The sequence below is a fragment of the Lissotriton helveticus genome, chromosome 7 (assembly GCF_964261635.1).
Source record: "Lissotriton helveticus chromosome 7, aLisHel1.1, whole genome shotgun sequence".
Classification (NCBI taxonomy): Eukaryota; Metazoa; Chordata; class Amphibia; order Caudata; family Salamandridae; genus Lissotriton; species Lissotriton helveticus.
Window position 1 is genome coordinate 1,115,015,113 of NC_136068.1, and position 20,101 is coordinate 1,115,035,213.

The window sequence follows — 20,101 nt, forward strand, 5'->3', positions numbered from 1 at the left end:
TCCCCTCGATTCAGGAGAGCTAAATGGGGTGGCAGGGCTTTTTCCACCTTGGCGCCCAAGTGGTGGAATGCCCTCCCTCTAGAACTAAGATCCCTACCCACTCTTTAGGCTTTCAGAAGTGCTTTGAAGACGCATCTCTTTGTGCAGGCCTACATGTAATGGTGTCGTGCTGATGAATATGATATGCTCTGTTAGGCGCCTTGATGCCTTCGGGTTATTGTTTGCGCGATACAAATTTTATTCAACCAATCAATCAAGTGAACTGCTACAATCGTTAGGCAGACTGTAAAGTATAATGCGTACAGCGAGAATAGTATTATAAAATAATACTGTAAGAGCATTGTATGGTTTCTAAGCCATATAAAAATACATAAATAAATACACAGGCTAAAATACTCAACTGGTGCTTCTAAAATACGCATACGTCATTGTACCTAACCTAAGGCTAGTACGAGGGAAGTAGTAAGTATTGTGTAGCAAAGGTTTAGTTTTTGCCAAGAATCTACCAAAGGTTTCTCTAGGTTCCAATCAGCTCCATACCTTGGTTAGAATGAAGGAGGTCTGGTATCTCAGTCTCGGGACTCGATTTCCCAACACCCTGCAAGGGGAGCCGGAAACACTGGAGCTGGATTCTCGGCAGGAGAACGGCAGCTTCCTGATCAGTGCGTCAGCTGGAGAGTCGGCTTCCTTCGGCACTTGCTGTAGCGAGCTGCGTCGGGCATGTAGATAGTCGAACTGCTCCGAACCACCGTAGTTTGCCATAGCAAGTGAAGGTATACCTTGAAGGTGTTTAGGAATGCCATAGTTTGATGTAAGGTCGGGCATATGAACGTCATAATGAACCCCTGGGGAATAGTTGTTCATTGTAAAGTAACTGAGTTCTTGGAGAAATCAAAATTCAAGCAAGGGGAAGTTCCCTAACTGCTTAAGCCAGTTTTCCAAGAAATCGTTGTGACGTTTGGTACGGGTGGAAGTAGCCATGCCTGTATTTGGGTAGCATGGGCTATGCCTAAATAAGGGTTTGATTTTTATGCCAATACAAGGGCAATGTGAATTGTACCTATATAAGGGCATGAATCTGGAAAATCACTCGGAGCCTAAAACGCCACACAACAGTATGTGCAGAGATTGTAGCTGTGAAATGCACCTGGTTAAAGATGTAACTGTCAACGATTTTCTGCTGTCGTAAACAGTTCTGTTACCCCTCCCACTTTGCTGACTAAGTGATCTCCCATCTGCCCATGTTTGTCGGTAACTATTCCTGTGTAGGCTTGTACCTTCTATTTGTATCTACATGCTTACTCTGCAACAAAGTGTGCATATAAGCACCTTGGTCTGTGTATTCAATGTACTACCTCCTGGACACTTTAGGGTGTTGTATGGATGTGGTCCCACTCCTGAGTGATTAATAAACTTGTTATTTGAATTCCAGCTTCAGTGCCAATCTCTATTTTGTTGGTCTACGGACCCGAGGACAGAGAAGGGTGACCCCTGCGCCGGTGTGCTCATTAAAAGGCACATTTCCACAACCATACATATTGCTTTTTGGAATGTCCTTAAGTCAGGATTGATATATTTAGGACACAAGTGCTTCTGTTTTAATCTGTTTCAATACTAGAAACAGGCCAAGCAAGTATTCAGATCAGTAGGAGCCATGCTGTCGCCTTGGAAAGAAGACACCGGCAAGGGGGCTTTTGTACTTTGCCTCCAGGTATCTGAGCTCTGTAGCAGGTGGAGGAGAAACATCAGAGCTGCCTTTCCTCCACACTCACCAAGTTGACTTCAATTTTCGTATTTTGGTGTTTTTAAGTATGTACCTCTCTACAGTGTTTATTTTAGCACATTTTGCTTTTACATCGTTCAGCTAATTTATGAGCCAAAAAGTCTGACCTTTGCTGCCTTTGTCTGTTGCTCTAGTCTGCCCAAACATAAACACTATACCCAAATAAGCATCTGCAATGCAATAGGTCTCGCGAGTTTGAGCGATTGGAATTGTAAATGACAATGGGCCAGATGTAGGAAGCCTAATACCGGTCGGTAACGGCCGAAATTACCGAATTTCGGCCGTTACCGACCGGTATTTGGCTTTTCAGATGTAGGGGCCTAAATTAAGGATTCGCTAATTTACCGAATCGGTAATTTAAGGAATCGTTAAATTACCGAATTCTTAAATACCAATTCGGTAAATTACCGAATCCTAAATGTAGGCAGCACTCAAATGAGTGCTTTTCCCATTTTAGGATTTGTTATTTACCACAAACTACAAGTTGATGGTAAATATCGAAAACCCCAAAAGAAGCAATTTTTTGCAAATGGTTACAGTGCCATGTGGCAAACATACATGCCCGTAGGGCATGTTTGTGTGCCACATGTGCACCCATACACTATTCAGGGGTGCAACAGGGTGTCAAAGTGACACCCTGCCACCCTTCAATGTGTTCCCCCTTTTACCGAATCGGTATTTACCGATTCGGTAATTCCCGATCATTCCTATGGGCCTCCAGGCCCATAGGAATTAATGGGAATTACCGAATCGGTAAATACCGATTCGGTATTTACCGAATCTTAACGATTCGGTAATACTTATCGAATGAATACCTACATCCCATTTACCGATTCTAAATTACCGAACCGGTAAAATTCGGTATTTTAGAATCGGTAAATCTGGATTACCTACATCTGGCCCAAAGTCTTTTATTTATGTATTGGTTTTTAAAACATAAATAAAAGGCATGGTCATTTACAATGCCAATAGCTTAAACTCTTGTAAATGCAAGACCTATTGCTTTGCAGATGCTTGTTTAATAGTGTGTGTGGGGGCGTTGCAAACAGAAGGTAGCAGAAGGAACTCAGACGGGGTGGATGGGGGAAGCAAAACTGAGGGTGTGGGTGTGGGGAAGCAAAAATGATGGCGCTGAGGGGGAAGGGGCACGAAGGCCATGGGGAAGTATACGACAGAGCAATGTGGCAGGCAGGGGCAGAAAGGTCTGATGTTTTCCTCTGAAGCAGCATCTGCGTTTTCTGAGGAAACAAGGCAGGTTTTTTTAGTTAGACAACCTCCATATTTTCTTTTATCCCCCCCCCCCCAAAAAAAAGAGCTTACGCGCGGGGGAGGGGAAGAGAGCTGAGATGAAACAACGCCTTGACTTCTGAAGGTGGAGGTGGAGGGAGGAGAGCGAACAGAAGTAGCCAGAAGTAGCGCGCACTTTTCCCAGCGTTTCTTGTAAATGGACAGCCATTTTAATAAATGCTGGTTAGTGAAAAAGCATAGCTTTAACTAGTTCCAGAGAAACACAGCCAAAGCAGCAGTTAAAAGAAGGCATGAGTATGACTCACTCCCAGGCGGTGACTCAGAGTTAATTACATGTTATTAACTATTCTTGAAATGCCCCCTCTGTGAAGCGTGTGCTGCAGAGATGTAAAAGTGAAAGTGCAGCTCCCTTGGACGCCTTACTAAAACCACAAAAACACTGCACTGTGAAACAAGGTGGGGAGGAGGAGAATGAAAATTACCTTTGGCCATGTTGTCAGCTGGGCTGGCTGCTCGGAAGCGGTGATGTGCACGGTGCCCCTCGCCATGCATGCCGCCTGCTCTAAACGCCCCAGGGCTGAGCTGTTATGCTTTAAATTGCTGCCCCCGCTCTGGGCTCAGCCGCATTTCCGGCGCGATGCACCTAAAGCGTCCATAAAGCGTGTGGTGCGGAGATGTAAAAGTGAAAGCGCGGCGTCCATGAAGTGGCCGCCGTGCTGAGCTACGAAAACACTGTAATGTAAAACAAAAATACAATTGGTAAATGAATCGGCCGGGAACCCTTCAGCCAGCGGCAAGTAAAGAAAGCACGCATTGGCAGAGGTGGTCACAACTGCAAATGAGAAGCCCTCCTGCAGTAAGAGAAACTCATTAAAGAAAATGGTGCTAACAGACTAAAGAAGAAGTACGGTGTAACAACTGAAGTAAAAGGGCCAGTCCTCATGTGAGGTTACAATTGAAGACAAGGCAGTACTAAGGAGGGACTAACAAGCCTATTAACGAATCAGAAGCCAGCATTTATGAAGAACAATGACACAAGCCAATGACAAATATGGACGGAGAGTGGGCGGGGCTTCAAGTACATACTCCTATACAGCATGGCTCGCAGAGCAGCGCATGCGCTACCCAGGCTCGACCTAAAAAGGGAGGCAGCTTCTCTTGAACAGCTCAGCAAAGACAATTTTCCAACTGTGTCAGAGCGGTTAAACTGCATCAAGCCGTGCATGGAGTCTTAGAGGAAACAGAATTTATAAGGACAGAAGAGCTAAACACATGGGTTGTTGTACGAGAGCATGTATATGGATATGGAGTGTTTTGGAGTATGCATGCGTGATGTGTATGAATGCGTGACTGAGTATTTAAAAGTGTAAATGTACTCCTGTACGAGGAGCTGTGTGTCTCCTGAAATGCATTCCTAGCAATCCATTGAGTCTTTCGCGAGTTGTGATCCCACTGAAGTCACTGGCAACAAGCTATTTTTAGAAAGGGAAGGCACTTTGCGTGTGGGCTGTTTGAAGTCTCCAGGGAAGGTTCACCCTACAAATAAGGGTGGCATTGTCTGGATTAAAGGTTTCAGGATACAAAGTAACCACCCCTCAACACCTTTCAATTTAGAGTTGCTCTTTTGCAGCTAACACATCCATTATTACTATCAATAAAGGTGAAAGACTGCTTAGAAAGTGGTGTATAAAGAAGGCAAACGGGAAAGCAGGTTTTCCCCTATGGCGTGCCATTTGTATTTGAAGTTAGAGCAATTTTTTGATCTAGAGTTTGAGTATATATGTAAGGCTCGACAAAAAATAGGCATATATGTGTTTTTTTTTTAACGGAACCCAGTATTTTCTGTTCATTTGAGGAATTAACACCAATAAGCATTCCACAAATATCACATTGGCAATTTAAATGTATCCTGAAAGGCATGGAAATTAGGATTGTGTGCATGTCAGAAAGGTAATGTCTGGGGTGGGCTTTCTGGAAAGGCTGGGGTGGGCGCGTGGTATAGAATTATGAGGAATTGTGCCCTCTGGCAGTATACATTGCTAACAGGTGCCACAAGACCATAAACACAATTCCGATGAGCTCCAGATTTAGACAACAGCAGACAACCCAGTCAGAGAGTTAAAAATGCAACTGCCAAGAATATGAGACATTCTTCCATGTACTTTACTGGGGATTAATATTGGCGATGAGAGAAACCATATAGGCGCCCATGCTGGCAGTGGACATGAGTGACCCCAAATAGTGGTCACAATTGAAAACTTATACAAGTTACATAAAGATCGGCCATGAGTGGTACCAAACAGATCTAAAACCATTGTTGTCGATAACAGAGGGCAGAGGTGCAGATGTAAAGGTGAGAGACATTCTTTTTTTTAAAGTTTTCAAGTTTAACTTTATTCGGTTAGATTAAAACCATCAAAGTGCATAACACAGAGCGTTATAATACAAAACAATGCATTAATACATAATTTGTTGGCCCAATTCTCAAAATACGGCACAATATTTAAAAAACATCATATGTTACGCACTCCTACCCAACACAATATGTCCTAAGGGATAGATAAATACATAGATATAAAAAACACGTGAAATTAAATAAATAACTTAATGTAAAACATAATCCCATCTGTGATACCATGAGCCTATTTCTAGGCCTGATTGCGCCTATGATGTAGCTGGCAACCCCAAACAGGACTTCCTACAGATATTATTGCGCCATCTCAATGTGCCACCAACTTTTTTTTAGAACTAACAGGACCTCCCAGGGAAAGGTTGGGTCAATGGATGAAAAGCTTTGAAATGCATTTAATAGCAATGGATAGCATAGACACAAGAAGGATCCTTTATACAATTGTCTAGAAACAGAAAGGAGATGATTGTTTGATAATGTAGCACCAGATGAAGAAGAAATCTGGGATCAGTAAAATGAAGCAAAAAAAATGGAAGAATATTTTGGCACAATTCACAGTATTATGGAAAATCATAACTTTTGTTATAGGTAGCAGGCACTGGGTGAATTCATTGAAGAGTATGCTGCAACATTACGCGTGTTTTCATCTACATGTCATTACTCAACGCAGATGAAATGATTTGTGATTGTAGGAAACTGGGTTACCAGTGGCGTAACATAGGCTGACGTAGACCCTGTGGTGGGGTGAGCCCCCTCAGCAGAGTACTCTGGCCTGAGAGCTTTTGATTTAGTCTGGGGGAGGGCCTCTTCATGTACCTTGCAGGGGGCCCCCTCAAGTTCCGTTACACAACTGTGGGTTACGGGTTGAGGGGGAGTAAAACCCTACTCAAGCAGCAACCACAATTCCTGTCAGGTGAAACAAAAGCAAACCCCACAAAAACATGTACTTAACCCTCTGGTATCTTGGCACAAAAGCAATCAGTCTTAACTTAGAGGCAATGTGTAAAGTATTTATGCAGCGCCTAAAACAGTAATAAAGTGAAAACATAACACAAGAAAAATCCTACACCAATTAAGAAAAATCATAAAAAGTTATACATTTTTTGAGACCAAAATGACAAAAATCCATTTAGGAGTGCCAGAGAGATTACATTTTAAAGATTTCAGGTAAGTAAAACACCTAAAAGCACAAAGCACCACTCGTGGCTATCTGCTCGATTCAGGGACCAGGTAAGTCCTGCTTAAAGACTTACCTACAAAGTCTGGTGCAAAGATTCCAGTTTGCGGTGGAAGAGGCCACGAGGAGCACAGAGAGCATCGCAGATGACCTTCGCTGTAGAGCGAGGAGCATGCCGGGGCGCTGCTCATAGGCGGTGCAGTGGCACGAGGATCCTATCAGGCGTTGCGAACGGTCGTTGCTGGAGGTTCACATTGGTGGTCACCGCAGGCTGTCGATGTAGTGGCACAAAGTGCAGATGTCACGTTGCCAGTCGTTGGTGGCGGTTGCTGTAGCACGAAGAGTAGGTTTCCCCTGACTTTTGCATTGAGGGGCGGCAAGATCTTGGGCGAACAAGCCTGTTCATGGTCACAAAGAGCCCAAACCTTCAGGATTCCTCATTTTCTTGATAAAGCTAAACTGATGCCACACGAAGGGTCCAGGACCTGAGGGGCACCTCTTGAGGATCAGGAATTCATTCCAGCAGAGGCCAGCAGCGCTCAAGTAGGTCTAGTTGCAGGTCCAATCTGTAGGTCAGCGGGGCAGATGCAGGGAGCCTCTGGAGCTTGATATGTGCCTGTAGCTCAGAACAGGAGGTCTGTCAGCTGACCCTTGGAGTCACTTCAGCCTGGGGGTTCCGGTCCAATCTTCCTTCTCGCAAGCAGGCAGCAGAGTAGCAGGGGCACAGGGGTAGCAGTCTTTCTGGTAGCAGAGCAGCATAGCAGTCTCATGCTGTAGTATCCGCAGGTCCAGGAGTGTGCTGAAAAGTTTGGTCTGCGAGTCCAAATGTATACCTGGTGCCCACTTTGAAGTAGGAGGCATTTATAGGGGGGGGGGGGGGGGGAGAGAGAGAGAGAGAGAGAGAGAGAGAGAGAGAGAGAGAGAGAGAGAGAGAGAGAGAGAGAGAGAGAGAGAGAGAGAGAGAGAGAGAGAGAGAGAGAGAGAGAGAGAGAGAGAGAGAGAGAGAGAGAGAGAGAGAGAGAGAGAGAGAGAGAGAGAGAGAGAGAGAGAGAGAGAGAGAGAGAGAGAGAGAGAGAGAGAGAGAGAGAGAGGAGAGAAGAGAGAGAGAGAGAGAGAGAGAGAGAGAGAGAAGAGAGAGAGGAGAGAGGAGAGAGAGAGAAGAAGAGAGAGAGAGAGAGAGAGAGAGAGAGAGAGAGAGAGAGAGAAAAAAAAAAAAAAAAAACACGAACGAGCACCAAGGGATGCTTTGGAATTTCTTTGATCCCTTCCCCTGGCCCCAGCTTGTCTGGGGGCACAAAAGACTAGTGTCAAACATTTTGTGAGTGTGCTGAGGTAGAGCCTTGTGATGTGCAAGTTTGGTAGGCGACATCTCCTCCCCCTCATCAAGTCAGAGATAGTCCTTTCTCCCAAAATGTATTTCCCCTCTGTATCACTGCCTGAGAGCAGCTGGCACCAAATGGTTTAGGACAAGAAAATGGCAACTTTCTAAAAGTGGCATTATCAGAATTGTGACTTAAATCTGACTTTACCATCAAAGAGGGTTTTAAATTACACTTCTTTAGACATCAAACTCGACATTCCTATCTCCTACCAATTGAAAGTTCCAACTTACTAGGTGTAATAACAGAATTAAAACTTAAAAGTACATGTCTAACTTTTTAAATACACTGCACCTTGCCTTCTGGGCTGTGTAGGGCCTACCCTAGGGGTGACATATGTATTAAAAAGTGAGATTTGGGCCTAGCAAGAGTTTGATTTTGCCAAGTCAAAACAGCAGCTTAATACTGCACAGACAGGCTGCAATGGCAGGCATGAAACATCTTTAAAGGGCTACTTAAGTGGGTGGAACAACCAGTGCTGAAGGCCCACAAGTAGCATTTAATTTACAGGCCCTGCGTACATGTAAAACCACTTTACTAAGGACTTACAATTGTGCCAATGTGGATGTAAGCCAATTTCATCATGTTTAAGGGAGAGACCAGCGGAGCTTTAGCATTTCTGAGCAGTGGTAAAGTGCCTAAAGTCCTAAAACACCAACAAACACGGGTTCCGAAAAAGAAGGGTGAAAAAAAAAGTCTGGGGATGACCCTATAGAGAGGGCCAAATCGACCAGTGAGCAAGTGTTTAAGCATGCCACACGTGTTAAAAAGCACAAGAAAAAGTATTGTGGCCCAAAAACCCTAGTCCTGACAAGGTTATCAGCACTATCAAGAGCTGTGAATAATCAGCCAAGTAAGAACTATCTAATGAAATAAATCTTGTGTGCACCAATGTTCAAACCAAGTATGAAAGTCCAAGGGTTAAAGGAAAAAACAATCAGCCAAAACTTAAATATGAGGAGGCTAGCAAGAATGAATGCTACCGTTGTGGATCCAGTAGTCATGTGGCCTCCTACAAAATTGTCCTGCACTTGGCAATGAGTGTAGCAAGTGTGAAAAAAGGATAGTTTTGCCAAGGTATGTTATGCAAGTGGTCACCAAAGGAAGATATTTGCAATCCAAGAGGGTGATAATGAGATTAGTAATAATGATGAACATCTAGAAGATCTAATTTTGATAGTAGCAATTCTGGATAAGTACAATTCAAATGATCTCCCGAAATGCACTGCAAAAGTTAAACAGCAAGATGTGGAGTTTCTTGTCGATACTGGATCACGCATTGCTATAATCTCTGAAAAAGTATAGGAAAGGCTGCCAAATAACGAACCACTTCAACCCAGCTGTATCACGCCTGGTGCATTTGAAGGACAGAAGATCAATCTTAAATGTGTCTTCAATGCATGTCTCAGTTCTAAAGAGAGAACTGCCAAAGCCAGGGTATATGTAGTTAACCATGGCATCTACATATTGAGTTGATCTGAAAAACAAGGTCTGTGCATGTTAGTAAACCTGTGTAAAGCACTCTATGTGTTTATCGTTACTGAAATGGATCCTGACAATATTCTACAAGAATTTGATTGTCTTTGCACTGAGAAACTGGGAAGCTTGAAAGGCTTACAAGGCTTCATTAAGCTAAAGTAGAATTGTGTACCAATTAAACAAGAGGTATGCAATGTATACCGTTCAGCTCACAAAGAAATATACAATGTATTGAAAAAATACTGGAGGATGGAATAATTAAATAGTTTTCAGCATCTTCATGGATGTCAACTGTCGAGATAGTCAAAAAGAGGTATGGCGATATTAGACTATGCATTGATTCAGTAGCGTAGCAAGGTCAGGTGGTACCCGGTGCTGAACATTTCTTGTCACCCCCGGGTTGACAAATGGCAAAAATATGTGTTTAAAACACATATTTTTGTCATTTGTTACGTTACCCCCCTTAATACCCACCGCACCCCCCTTCCTACGCCACTGCATTGATTTAAGCTAGGCAAATCAACAGGTGGCTGTAGAAAGTCAACCATTACGTCATGTGTATCAAACGGTGGCCACTTTGGGCAATGCTAAGGTATTTTCTACACAACTTCACAGCTGTTTATCAACAAATCATGTTGCATAAGGATTCACGTGCTCTCACTTCCTTCATTACTCTTAAAGGAGCATTCAGATTTTGGTTGGATGCTTTTCGGCCTCAATTCAGCCTCTTCTGTATTCCAGAAGGTTATGAATAAGCTGGTTGAAGTAATGTCAAGTGTTAGAGCTTTCCAGAGCGATGTATTTGTGTTCTCCAAAGATTCCGGAGGCCATCAAAAGATTTTAAGGGAAGTGTTTAGGAGGATCCAAGCAAGTAGCTCAACCCTAAGATGAAGAAATGCAAATTTTTCAAAGATAAGGTGGAATATGTGAGCCACACTACTGGTCCTGATGGAATCAAGCTCAAGCCTATCTTGATCTCTGTCATTATCAATTCGCCACAGCCTTCCAACAACATTGGGTTGAACCAGTCTGGCTGTAGCGTGCACGGGAATTCCCTGATGGGCCGCCATGATGTGGGCCAGGTTTGGCCTCCAGGGTGTCCGTTTTTGTTACCAGGGGCTGACAATATCGGCCCCCTGTAACAAAATCGGCCAAAACCGGCCCTAACAAACAGTTCGGCTGCACTCCTCCTCCTCTTCAGGGGGGCCGGTCGAGCAGTTTGCCAGGGCCGGTTTTGGTTCCCAGTCCGGCCCTGGGTTGAACGGCGATCTTTTCTTGGTCTATGTGATTTTATTAGAAATTTAACAGTGGGACCCATCCTCCTTTCAACAAAGAAGAATGTTGCATTAACATGGAGTGAGAAGTGTGAATAAAGCATGCAAAATCTCAAAGAAGAATTACAGAGAGCCCCATCATTAAAATCATTCAAGGAATCCCTGCATTTTGCAGTGACTGTTGATGCCACTCACATTGGACTGGGATCTGTGCTGAGGCAAAAGGGACCAACAGTGATCGACTAATAGCCTTAGCTTCACGCCAGTTAAGAGGACATGAAATTAACTACTCTGTAATAGAGCGTGAACTCGTAGCATGTGTCTGGGCTGTATCCAAATTTAAAAGTTTCTGATTGGGTAGGCCATTTCTTATTAAACGGATGATAAACCACTGGTGAGAAAAACGGAGAAAATTTAATTCAGACAAAGTTTCACCCCGTATAACCAAATTGGCTAGTAAATTGCAGAAATATGCAATTGATGGAGAGTATCTTCATGGAAAATCCAATGTAACAGCTGATTTTTTATCTTGTATGATAAGTGTTGATGACTCATGTGACAATGATATGTGTAAAATAAAGGATGACATTGCTGTTGCATACTTGTTGAATAGGCCACGTGATGAGAAAATCCTAAGCAACATGGATTGGATGACCGCTATTGTTGATAACTCGGTGTATTCCATTTGTTCTTATTTCATTATTAAGGGTTAGCCAAAAGAGAAGTGATTTGATGTGAACTACAGCCCTGACTTGAAGGTGAAGAATGAACAAACCATGGTGGAAGATGTCATCCTAAGAAATTATATGCTAGTGGCTCCCCTATCATTAAGACCCAGCTTTGTTGATTTGACGAATGAGACAAATGTATGACTGAAAAAAAAAAGATGATAGTAATGGAGTATTGGTGGCCATGAATGGATCATGATGTGGACATGTTTGTGCATGGACATCAGTTGTGTAAGGATGCTGCTAAAACCATGACTGTGTGCTTATGTCCACTCACACCGGTCACACTTCCTGAGAGGCCTTGGCTGAAGGTGAGAGTTGGCCTAACTGGACCTATGAATAGATTGTCCCCTCACATGTGTTATGCCATAGTCCTGATAGACTATTATAGTAAATGGATTGAGTGAGAATTTCTAAATTGCTCCACTACTAAAGGCATTTTGGATTTTTTTTAAGAAGTGTTCTCACAAGAGGGTTTCCCAAAATATGTGCTGATTGGCAACAAAACACAATTTATATCAGTAAAATGTCTGATTTATTAATTAAGTTTTCTGGTATTGAGCATTACAGTTCCTCTTTATATCATCCCTGGAGTAATGGGCAGGCTGAAAGAGCAAACTGCATAATAAAGGAAACAATACGATTGGCCTTAAAAGGCAACTTACCTGTAAGATACACAATAAGAACTCGTCTTTAAGCATACTGTCCAACTCCCTATAGTGTAACTAATAAAACCCAATTGGAATTAATTAAGGGTAGAAATACTTCTACCAAGCTACAGCCACATTGGTTCAAGGGAAGAGCAAAGGGTGTCAATATAGATGAAGCTAGCAAAAAGGAAACAATGTACAATGCTGTTGAAAAGAAACAGTCTTAAATTAAACATTCCTATGATCAGAGAAAAGCAGTGACTCCAAGCAGAGTATGTGTTTGTGACATGGTCAGAATTAAGCACCCACATTACTTAGTGGTGACAAGTTCAGTGGTGCCATGTGGGCAATCAAATCCTCAGGGATAGCTATTATGCTGGAAAATAGGAACTGGTGAAATGTTTCAAATGGGGCACAAGTTTCTACCCATTATAAGGCACCTGAACCCTTATTCAATATTAGAAGAGATGGAGGTGTGGGATTCGAAACGGGAAATAACTCCCCACAAAGCAGACTTTCTACCAATTGTGTAATCACCACCTATCTGATCATGTCTCTAGAGCCTGTTGGATCCCCACTGAATGTTACGAACAGAGGTAAAAAAGAGTTGAGTGGCTGATCCTCATTAATTGTAGGCATGCCAGTCAGATTCAAGGATTATGTGCTGAATTAACTTTCTCAAAGAGACAGAGAAGATCTTATATCATTATGATGTATTAAAACGTAACCGTTTATACATTTATTGCTTTCCTCTTGTCATTATACTATTGGCCTTTCCCTTCTCTTCTTCCTCCCTCCTCAAGTGCCTGTGCATGTGGAATATCGCATGCTGCCATTAGAATAAGAAACATTGTCAGCTGGGAGGAAACGGTTGAGAAAAGGACAGGAGAGCGATGTGTTAAGGCTGATAAACATAGTACTCTACCTGAGGGGGCGTGGCTACGCTGGTAATGGAGGAAGACGTGCTTGTATAGAGCTCCGTCGGAGGCTCCCTGTGTTGGCCTACATTATCTGCACAAACTGATCTGCTGGGGCTAAAATTTACCCCAACGGCTGCTGAACCGGTTCTGCGGCCCCAATGCAAGGTTTGGGGCGATTGGGAAGTATTCTCTGCATCGGGGCCTGCGGCCTTGCCTGCGGCCCGGTGAGATGCTTCTGAGCCGGCGAGGGCGCTTACGCGAGCTCGGGGACTGGCCCCGCCCACTAGGCCTCGCGATGTGACGCACTTCAAGTTGGCAGCCATCAACCAGACCGCCGTGGCCACTCGCTGTCCCATCAGTACCACACTGCTTTGGGGATCGCTACCGGATGCCTGCTGACCTGCTCTGGGGTCTTGGATGCTGCCGTTGGCCTGATCTCCTGCGGACGAGCCTGGGGTGAGAGCAGGAGACCTGCGGGGTGCCTCGTCGGAGCCGCGCTGGTGTTAAACTGGGGTTGGCGGCGGGCAGCGGAGACTGCCGGGGCCCTCCTGCGGTGAGTGCCTGCACTGTGGGCCCACGTCTGGGCTGCGACTCCCGCGTGCCTACGGCCCCGGCGGGCCTCGGACCTATGAACCATCCTGTGTGGCTTGGGGCAGGAGCCCCTGCCTGTTGCAGCAGAAGTACGTGATGCAGCAGCCGCACGTGATGATCAGTGGACCCCGACTGGGGGCGCGGCGGACTCCAGTGCCCCAGACTGAGCCCAAGAGGTCTACGGAGAGACCAAAATTATGGAATTGCCCCATATTCAGAAGGTTGGGAATCCAGCAGGCAGGCAAGTACCGGGAGGCTCACTCATGACTCGGCCCCCGGTGTGTTGCCCCAAAATAGGTCCCCGTGAACAATTGAAATACATTCTCATAGACCGAGTCTGCTAGAGGGCCGTTCACTGTTGGCGCAAGGGGGTGCAGGCATGGAGGCACAGGAGCAACTACTGGGCATACACACATTTATTTATTTATTTAATGGTTTTGTAAAGCGCGTAGTAACTCAGAGAGCATCCCAGCGCTGACCTGATTCTCCAAGGATTTCAGCTGTATAGTGAGCTTATGTCTGCGGGAAAAGGAGGGTTTTTAAGGTTTTTCTGAACTGGAGGTAGTTCAGTTCTGTCCTAAGTTTTCGTGGTAACTGGTTCCAATGTTTTGCCGTGTGAACCGAAAAGCGACGGCCACCGGTCTTGGCTTTTCTGACTCTCGGGACTATGATAAAATTTTCTGCACCGGACTGGAGGTCTCTCTCCGCTTTGTATGGGATTAGAAATTCTTTAAGAAGGGGGGGACCGTTATTATTGATGGTTTTGTGGGCCAGGCAGAGGGCCTTGAAGACGACCCTTTCTCTGACTGGGAGCCAGTGGAGGGATTTGAGAGCCGGCCTGGCGGAAGATCTTCCTGGTGTGCCCGTGAGTAGACGGGCAGCGGCGTTTTGGACTTTTTGTAGTGAGTTCAAGGTGGCTTCAGGGGCTCCCAAGTAAATGGGGTTACAGTAGTCTAACCTTGCCAGGATTAGACCCTGAGGCGGTCCCTGGGACACAGTGAAAGAGCCTGACTACACGGCTTTAACTTGACTGGATGCCTGTTTGAGGTGCGACAGGCCCATCCCATAGACTCTCTTGAATCGATGTCGCGGGGCAGATGAATTAAAACAAACGTGCCCGACACATCGGTCCCACCTCTACAAACGAGCCAAAGCGGGAAGAATGACAGATGCAGAGTCTCTGGCCGTAATGTCTTGCAAGTTGGATGCGGTCCTGGCGGCAGTGGAAAAACTGGGGGAGACCCTGAACCACACTCGTACTTCTTCAGTAAGCAAAATTGACAAAGCAGTCATTGAGCTAACGCTTCTCCATGCAGACCATCGTAAAATGGCGGACCGCACAGACACGCTTGAAACCACGACGGCGGAGATGACACCTCGGATGATGGCAGCGGACAAACATATACAACAACTCCTCAACAGACTGGACTTTCTTGAAGACAGGGCAGAAGACGCAGAAGGTCGGGCCCGACGCAACAATGTACGAATGTTAGGGCTGCCAGAGGGAACAGAGGGGAGAAATACTGTTGCCTCTGCAGAATCATGGCTGAGCGCTCTCTTACTAGAAGAGACCCTATCCCCACATTTTGCAGTGGAAAGAGCACACCGGGTAACGGCCAGACCCCTGCCATCAGGGTCTAATCCCAGACCACTCCTGATCAGGCTGCTGAATTATAGAGACAGAGACACGATCTTGCAGGAAACCATAAAACTGCACGAAATTCAAGTGGACAATAAAAAAGTAATGTTATTTCCTGATTACACGATCCAAGTACAAAAACAGAGACACTCTTACATGGCGGTGAAGAGACGCCTCAGACAGAACGATCTAAAATATTCCCTGTTATTCCCGGCCCGTCTGAGAGTAGTGGCAAATGGTAAAACACACTTCTTCACCACATTTGAGGAGGCTGAGAACTGCTTTGATACGTACTCTCCTTCGAGGGCAGCACCTCTGCCTGACCACACAAAAAACAAACCAGCTGGTGAGGCTTCCCGTCGTCGCCATCTCAGGGGGAAAAAACTGAAGCAATTACAGCTCTCACAAACGACAGACCCAGACCAAGTACTACGAGGCCAATGAGGCACTCTTCAAGCTGTGGTATGTATCAGCGGGTTGCAGATGGAGGAATGTGCGTCCATCACCAGCCAGCAAGATCAGGCCAGCGATGCCGACGACCTTTTAGATGACCCTCTTACCACGCAAGACTCTTACGAATGAATGAATGACTCTTATGAATTGCCAGTTGTCACTCCTCAGACCGCCGATGACATTGCTTGACGACTGTTGCTATCTCACTCTGTCCAAACTATTCTATACCTAGTGACTGTACACGCAAGTATATGGTTGAAATTTGTGTATCACTGTGAAGTGTCAGACACGCAGAAAACCATATATTTTTATGATGAATGAATGAATGAATGAATGAATGAAAATATTTATAGAGCGCAGGGTGGCCAAACGGCTTCCTGGCGCTGAGAGCTCTAATGAACAGAACAGACAGGGCCGAGGAGTTAGCAGGGGTAGGCCTGGGCAAACAGGAATTTTTTTAGCGCTTTACGGAAGTGCGAGAAGATGGGTATAGAACGCATAGAAAGAGGGAGGGAGTTCCAGAACCGGGGCGCAAGGACAGAGAATCTAGTTCTACCAGTGCGAGGTTTACGGAAACGTGGAACAGTGAGGAGGGCAGAGGAAGATGATCGGAGGGTTCGAGCAGGGATGTGAGTAGAGATCAAAGAGTTGATAAACGCCGGAGCAGAGCGGTCAACAGCCCGAAAAACAAGACACCCTAGCTTGAACAGGGATCTCTGCAAGATAGGTAACCAGTGGAGAGATTTGAGGACAGGCGTGACATGGTGAGTTTTGGGGTAGTGAAAAATGAGGCGGGCGGCCTGATTTTGGATTGCTTGAAGACGGCGAGTCTCGTAGGCAGGAATGCCTACGAACAAGCTGTTTCCGTAATCAAGGCGGGAAGTGATGAGGGCAGAAATAATAATTTTAAGAGAGTCAAGAGAGAAGAAACTGGAAATTTTTCGGATCAACCGAAGGGAAAGAAAGCAAGAGGACACTACAGCACTGACCTGGCCGTGCTTAGACAGGTCCTGGCTGACCTTAATGGCCAACGTTTTAACAGAAGGGACGGGTGTGGGAGGGGGGCCGAGGATAGAGGGCCAAAAAGCAGAAGACCAAGGGCTGGATGAGCCACCAGTCAGAACAAGCTCAGTCTTATCTGGGTTGAGCTTGAGGTGATTGGCGCTCATCCACCCAGAAATGAAAACCATAGTGGAGCGAAAAAAAGATAAGGAGTGAGAAGAGGAAGAAAGATCAAAGACGAGCTGGAGGTCATCTGCGTAGTTATACACAGAGACCCCCAGCTCAAGGAGAGAGGAAATAAGAGGGTGAATGTAAAGGTTGAAGAGAAGAGGAGAGAGGGAGGAACCTTGGGGGACCCCACAGGGCACCGGTAGAGGGGGAGCAGAAAAACCAGGGAGGTGAACAGCTTGTGAACGTCCTGTTAGAAAGGACGTGATCCAGGAGAGGGGGGGGCCCCGAATGCCCGCTGCGCTGACACGGTCAAGAAGGATGTTATGGTCGACCGTGTCAAACGCAGCGGACAAGTCGAGGAGGACCAGAGCTTGAGGGGAGTTGGTGTCAGCCTTAGCTTTCAGCTCGTCGAGAACGGCGAGCACAACTGATTCGGTCGAATGGCCCGAACGGAAACCTGCCTGATGGGAGGCAAGGAGATGGTTCTGCTCGATATAAGAAGAAAGACAAGAAGTGACGTAGCTTTCAAGAATTTTAGCAAGATAGGGGATGTTAGAACTGGGAGTCTCTGGTTGGCAAAGGTAAGTACCTCGGCCCAAGTAGGGACCCCTAGCTCCGGTCAGGGCGACGGAATAACCCTCTGAGATAACCCCTGCTCACCCTCTAGGTAGCATGGCGCGAGCAGTCTAGGCTAAACTCGGAGACAATGTGGATAACATTTGCACTTAACACAACAATAATTCCCAATCCACCACAAACTGAGACCACACAGGTAAGTATATATAAAATATAACTTTATCTAATTTCAGCCTGTAAATGAAGCAGTTGCATGATAATCACTTCTTTAAAACACATAGCATTCTTAGCTTAAAGGTTGCACGTTAAACACTTCATTTAGAACAAGGTTGCACGTAATTCTTAGTAGGTCTTGTAAATAGGCAGTTCTCAGCATAACAATAAAAATAGTCTCTAGTCTCTCAAATCAGGCCTCAAAAATATGCCCCTGATTTCTATGCACTTCGCTCTAAAAACGAACAGTCAACACCAGGCCCACGTGTACTGATATTTATGGGCTTCAGGCGCTGTCAGACACTCCCTCGCGAGGCCCAGGGACTCTTTCTCGTCCCCGGGGCAGCCTCGCGTCTTCCTTGATCACAGGCGCACCACTGCGCACCAGCCGTGCAGACGGCACGCGTCCCCGCCCCGGCCGGTCCCCTTTCCTCTCCCGCCCGCTCTCGACAATCCAACGAGCGGCGGGGGAGGCGGTGAAGCTCACCTGATGGAGGGACGGCGGGCCAGGGGTGCGGGACGCTTCCAGGTCCCTCGGCGGGGTCGGACCTCTTCCCCGGTCCCGGTGGTGATTTTGGGGAATCCTGAGGCACCTCCTGCAGCTTCAGCGGAGGCAGCCAATCCGGTCGCGGCCCTCAGTCGAGCCCCTCTGAGCGCGAGGCCGCCAACGAATGGCAGCGCGGCCTCGCCGATGACGCTCCGCGGGCTCAGCCAATCACGGCACACCACACCTGATGACGCTGCGCCGCGCGGGCCAATCCCGTCGCGGCGTTAGTGAGGGGGCTCGGCTCCCTCAGCCAATGGGGTCGCGGCGGCTTCGTTCTTCGCCGCGGCCGCTCCTGGTCACGAACAGCAACTTCCAGGGGTGATCCTGGCCCCGGGCTGCGACGGTGATTTGGCGGCAAAGGGTTTTAAAGGGCGCTGGTCGGAACTAGACCCCCCTCTCGACCTTGCCACCACCTGGGAGCAGATTTCACGAGGGGAGGCTCCACAAGCCTCCAACCCTCACGATTAATGTGCCGATGAGCACACCGATCTCCTCCTCACGCTCCGCAGTCCAGCACCACGCGTCCCGGGTCCCAACAGCACGATTTTGCAGCTGTTTCCTGGGATAGCTTTAGGAACCTTTAGCCCTGGGTTCCCAGCAGGAGGCCAGCTCTTCTCAGGCCCTTGGAGATTCAGTTGTAGACACAGCACACAGCAGAGTCTTGGCAGTTTCAAGTAGGCAGGGTCACAGCACACAGCAAAGTCCCTTTCTTCTCCTTAGCTTCCAGGTGGACAGCAGAACAGGTCAGCCCTTAGAGCACACAGCAAGGCAGTCTTCCTTCAGTTCTCTAGCTGTCCTCCTTCCAGCGAGGGTTCCTTCTTGCTTGCAGAATTTCAGAATCTAACTCTCTGCAGACAGGGGTCCTTTCCTTATACCCCCCAATGTCTTTGAAGTTCTTTGTGCATGGAGGCCCTGGGTCCAGTCTAAACCAGTTCTGGGGGTTGCGGAGCACTGAGGTGTCTCTGGCTTTCTTCTTCCTGTCAGCTTCAGGGCCAGTGGGGTCAGTTGACCACCAGGAGAGAGCTAATGTGGGGGAGGTAGGCAGGCACAGCCCAGCACTTATCTGGCATTCCTTCCTCCCTCCTCCCAAGCAGGCAGATGTGCCCTTTCATCCCCGGGATGGCTCCGACCCTCTCCTCTGGGGCTCTGCAGCCCCTTCCTGTCACATCCAGACCAGGCAGACATTCCACAAACCCAGGCACACAGAAAGGTTTAGACAAGAGAATAGCCACTTTCTAAAAGGGCTATTCTCCAACCCAGGATTTAAAAACACCCTTCGCTAAAAGATGGGTCATTAAATTCTGAGTCCAGGGATATCTTTCACTTATGTCCCATCTTGTTCCTATGGGGAGATAGGCTGGTATCACATGGGCCCAGCCCCCCTCCATGTTACTCTATGGAGCAAGATAGCCTTACAGCAGTGAGCACACAAAATGGCTGTAGCCCACTACCAGAGCATAGTACCTGCACTAGCACATGCTCTACCTTATCCATACACTGCACCCTGCCCAGGGGGGTACCTTGAGCCTTCCATAGGGGTGACTGATGTGCACAGACAGGGAAGGATTAGGCCTAGCCAGTGGGGACACTGGCCAGGCTGACATGGCAGTCACTGACTGCACACAGGCCCTGCGCTGGCAGGCCTGAGTCACCTTTTAAAAGCTACTCATGTGGGTGGCGCAATCTGCGCTGCAGGCCCACTAGTAGCATTTGTCATCACCAGCCCTGGCACACACAGTGCCCTCTACTAGGGACTTCGTGGTGATACAAATATGCCAATTAGGTATACTCAATCAATATCACAATTTACAGAAGGAGCACTTACACTCTGACACTGATCAGCAGTGGCAGAGTGTCCAAA

The 20,101-nt window shown here is 46.7% G+C and overlaps 1 protein-coding gene across 2 annotated transcripts in view; it reads right to left on the reverse strand.

Annotated features, from left to right (window-relative positions):
* Window positions 1-20,101, reverse strand: part of MTNAP1 (mitochondrial nucleoid associated protein 1) — a 229,966-nt gene that overhangs the window by 175,484 nt on the left and 34,381 nt on the right. Inside the window, exon 1 of one of the 2 annotated variants that reach the window (XM_078654267.1) lies at window positions 3,514-3,646. The exons of the other annotated variant lie outside the window; for it this stretch is intronic. The gene's annotated coding sequence lies outside the window, so the exon portion shown is untranslated. Of the gene's footprint in view, window positions 1-3,513; window positions 3,647-20,101 lie in introns of those variants that run through there. 2 annotated transcript variants of the gene reach the window in all.